At 45.3% G+C, this 4756-nt stretch overlaps 1 long non-coding RNA gene across 1 annotated transcript; it reads left to right on the top strand.

The window, feature by feature from the left end:
• Positions 1 to 925: 925 nt before the first annotated feature.
• LOC132657429 (uncharacterized) lies at positions 926 to 2198 on the top strand. Its single transcript, XR_009595607.1, has 2 exons — positions 926 to 1256; positions 1974 to 2198. It is a non-coding gene; the product is annotated as an uncharacterized LOC132657429 (long non-coding RNA).
• Positions 2199 to 4756: the final 2558 nt, after the last annotated feature.

The following is a 4756-nucleotide window of genomic DNA, read 5'->3' as shown; positions in this document are numbered from 1 at the left end:
GGAAACAAGGTTCCCTTTAGTGTAACATCCTGGGAAATGTGAGGACCCAAGGGCCTGGGAATTAAGTTGGGATGTAGTGATAAGCAGTCTTGGAGCCGTTGCAGATTTGTTGCAGTTTCATGGAGCAGGGCAGGCTTAGGTTGGGATCGAAGCTTCTTTGTCATGGATGTGGGGACAGAGGAGAAGGAAGGGCATAGTATCACTAAGAAACTTTACTAATTTTGCCACTTTACTGAGTACATACAAGCAGTTATTCTTCACTTAGCTGTGTTTGGCAGCAGCTTTAATACATAACCTTTAATTGTATCTTATTGATTTTTATAATTTTACAATTGTTTACATGACACACTTTTTGTTCTTCCAGGGCCAAGACCCACAGAAGGAGATTTGCCAGTGACAAGGGTGAAAGCTCCCAGAAGCCTCACAAAACTTTTCTAGTTTCTACCCTTCTGGCATATCTCAGGCCAGACATCTCACTGCGTGGAGAGGTCTCCCGGAGGATGGGCCTGGGGATGGAGCGAGGTGGGGTGCAGACCTCAGAATCATACCGTCTGGGATGAACTCCACGCAGAGGTTGGGCCAGTGCCATCAAAATGCTTTCTTCCTCTGTGTTGGGCTTCCTTGGTGGCTCAGACGGTAAAGCGTCTGTCTGCGATGCAGGAGACCCGAGTTCAATGGGAAGATCCCCTGGAGAAGGAAATGGCAGCCCACTCCAGTATTCTTGCCTGGAAAATCCCATGGATGGTAGAGCCTGGTAGGCTACTGTCCATGGGGTCGCAAAGAGTCAGACACAACTGAGCGACTTCAATTCACTTCACTTCACTTCCTCTGTGTAACCCTTTGACTGGGGGCTAATCAATGATTACCTGAGGCAGAGTTTAACTTCTTGCTGACTTACTCAGTTTTATTTGGGCTGAGGGGAAGGGTGCCTTGCCAGCTCAGAAGACTGAGTGGATGGTGGGTAGTACGGAGGTCCCCAGGGGGCACCACAGGAGCTCTAAGCAGATGGGCACTTGTGGTGGCTATTTGGCTCCATTTCGAAGTCACAGAAAGTTTAGCATGAGCAGGGACTCTATAACCAGGAGACTGGAGAGAAGAGGCCAAAGTGAAACCTTTGACCACAGATTGGGACTTGAACCCACCTGGCTGGGACTCAAACCCAGCCAAAACCCACAGTAGCTGGCTTCAGGACCTAATGAAGCTCAGGTTCTTGATGTCTCGTCGCATGAAGAACTCAGTGAGAGACAAAGTGATAGGTAAGAAGTGGATTTATTCACATTCAGAGAGAAGCACACTCCACAGACAGTGTTTGCACCATCTCAGAGGGTGAGTGTGACCACAAAATATGGCATGGTTAGTTTTTATATAAGCTGGGTAATTTCATATGTTATTGAATGGGAGGATTATTCCAACTATTTTGGGGAAGGGGCAGAGATTTCCAGGATTCGGGCCACTACCCACTCCTTGGTCTTTTAGCAGTGCCTTGGAACTGTCATGGACCTTTGGGTGTGTCATTTCACTTGCTGATTGAGGATCAAGGTCTAGTCTTGTCTGCCATTGTGGTCCCATTTGATCTTAATCGTTTTATGTTGTGTCCTTGGGCTATGTCATTCTTTCAAAAGTTGTGAGCTGCTCCTTTCCCTCCTATTACAAAAGTACTAAGTGATTTCATATTTAGTAACTACAAATACACATCATGAAACTTTAGTTTTTTCACTGTTTTTTAAATGATCCTTTTAATTGTCAACAAATGTTTAGTGATTGTTTACTATGGGGCTAGTGCCACTCAGCAGGTGCTGAACACCCAGTTACGACAGCAGGGTCAGAGAGAACAGATAAAGGAACAGTCACCAAAACCCCTCATGTAACTATAAACGATATTCTATGCCTTAGTACATAAGTGCTATTAATAATAACAATTTGGACTTTGCTGGTAATCCACTGGTTAAGACTGACTCCACCCGCCAATGCAGGGAACAAAGGTTTGATCCCTGGTCCAGGAAGATTCCACATGCCGTGGGGCAACTAAACCCGTGTGATGCAACTACTGAGCCTGTGCTCTAGAGCTCCTGCTCTGCAACAGAAGTCACAGCAATGAGAAGCCCTCACACAACGACTAGAGAAAACCTGCACACAGCAATGAAGACCCAGCGCAGCCAAAAAACTAATAAAAATAATATTAACTGAGATGATTGTCAGATACTGAGCCAGGTGGTCTTCAAGTCCATCCTTACACTGAGTCCTCACAGCTCAGCAAGGCAGGTGTGTTTATCATCCTTACTCGTAAGGTAAGATTTTAAAAAAAAAAACCTGAGATGCAGAGATAAGTGACTTGCTAGGAAGAGGCAGAGTTTTGATTTCAATCAAGGTCTAGAAAACAGACACTTGACTGTGAAGTAAAGAGCATGGTGCTTGGGAGAATGTAAAAGACTTGCCTTCAACATGGGAAGCTCTCTCTATGCTCCCTACACCTCACTCTTTCTTGCTTGTTAGCCCAAGTAGGAAGAGAATACTATTGACCTGCTGCTGCTGCTGCTAAGTTGCTTCAGTTGTGTCCGACTCTGTGTGACCCCCTAGATGGCAGCCCACCAGGCTCCCCCGTCCCTGGGATTCTCCAGGCAAGAACACTGGAGTGGGTTGCCATTTCCTTCTCCAATGCATGAAAGTGAAAAGTGAAAGTGAAGTCACTCAGTCGTGTCCAACTCTGTGCGACCCCATGGACTGTAGCCCACCAGGCTCCTCCATCCATGGGATTTTCCAGGCAAGAGTACTGGAGTGGGGTGCCATTGCCTTCTCCGACTATTGACCTACTGACCTGGTAACCAGGACTGGGCTGGCTCGGATTCAGAAGCATACAATGCCAGACAATTTTGCATCTACCTGTTAGGTCATGAAGTAGGATTAGGACTAGAGCTAGGGTCAGGGATAGGATAATGGTACCTTGCCAATATAATTATATCCCTTGCACTCTGTGATAAAGATGATTTGGGTCAGAAGGTTTTGCTTTGTGCTAGAGTCATCTGACTAGCTGCCAAAGAGGCCACCCAGGATAGTTTTACCTTGATGAGTTTACCATAGAGCTGAACCTGTTTCATAGTCAAGTCTGAGATTTGTCTGCCTAAAGAAGACTAACTCCCAGCAATCCAACTCATGGGAGGCTGATGTATATAACCAGATACTCATGTATTCATTAACAGCTGGTGTTAGTCCTTCCATAACTGGATGGCTCCTCCCTCAACCAGAGCACCCTTTTTCTGATATCAACAATCCCAGGGAGCCAAATCAGTCATCAGCATGCTGGTTCTTGAGTGAAGGAAGGATTTCACCCAAGGCAGGGTGGGCCTTGGCAAGTCATCTCCACCTCACAGCAGGGCACTGTGTGAGCTCCGGTTTCATATTGCTCTTTCCTGGGCAGTTACAGGTAATAAATGCCAACTTCTAGCCTCCTGGCTTTATCCTACTTCTTTTTCCTTCCTCTTTCTGTTTGCCAGCCTCATTCTTTATCTTTGTTTCATGCATTCTCCACAGAATACAGTGAGATTGCTGATTATTCAATTATCATCACAGTCCAGTCCTTCTCCTGAAATCAGTCACCTTGATGACTGGGTTGGTTGTTCCCAAGCTCTTCAGTCATTTACAGAATTTTTTTTGTTTATTCTCAGATATATTTAGGCTGAACCATATGAAACTGCTGTTTTGGCAGGTAAAAAAACAGTCAGATAGCGGCAACTTCATGTGGTTCATCAAACAGGAGACAGGATCCACTAGGGGTGGGCTTACTAAGTCCAACTCTCTTTTGCAAGCCTTGTGGTAGGTGGGGTTGGGGGAAGGGAAGGAGAAGGGTCATGCATGGCAGCCCTTTACCTCTTTCTGGAAACAGGCTCTTCTGGGTAGCCACTGGTATCTGAGACCTCGTTCCTCTTGCTGTCCATTCATCTGCCAACTAGAACCTTTAAGTCAAGGATGACCTAACAAGGGTCTTGAGGTTGAAGAAGGTCAAATTCTTTGCTACCCATGACTGACTATATGTTCTAAAGCCAACAAAGAACAATGTTAAGGAACATTGAGACAGTCCATGGTTTGTGCAATCCCCTGTTAATGTGGAAAACTAGGGACTAGTGGCCACATTTTACAAACTTCAGCCAAATGTCTATGTGATGTAGGCTGTATGCCCAACCCTATTCCTACCTTCAAGTGTTTTTGTTGCCAAACAAGAGTCCATGTGCCTAACACATAGTGAGGCAAAACAACACCAAAACGTCGTCAGCGTTGGGAACAAGGGTTTACTGTGGGGGCATGAAAGGAGATGGAAGGCTCATGCCTTAAAAACTCCAAACTCCTAAAAGCTGTCAGCAAATCTCTTTCATAGAAAAAGTGAGAGAGGGGCATAATTAGCTGTTGTAAACTTCTTGGTAGCAGATCCTTTGTTCTTGAGGTCAGGGAGGAAGCAGCCATCCCACTCTCTCTGCCACAAGGACCGCTCTGAGGTTGACTGTTGGTAGAATGGATCTCTAATCAAGTCACTAACGGCTATGCTCCAACCCTGCCCCATTATATTTTCAATGTCTTATAATTGTATGTATACTTGTGTGCTTCTGACTACCAGTTTATCATACAGTAAGCTCTGTGAGGGAGAGGCCTACATCTGACTTATACTTAACTGCTAGTATCAGGCCTGGCATACAGTAGGTGCTCATGAAATAAATGTTTTACATAAATGAATGAGTTATGAATGGATGAATGGTTAAACAACAAA

Source organism: Ovis aries, chromosome 1 (genome assembly GCF_016772045.2).
Source record: "Ovis aries strain OAR_USU_Benz2616 breed Rambouillet chromosome 1, ARS-UI_Ramb_v3.0, whole genome shotgun sequence".
Lineage (NCBI taxonomy): Eukaryota > Metazoa > Chordata > Mammalia > Artiodactyla > Bovidae > Ovis > Ovis aries.
Note: the sequence above shows the minus strand (reverse complement) of the source record. Positions and strands in the feature narration are given on the sequence as shown.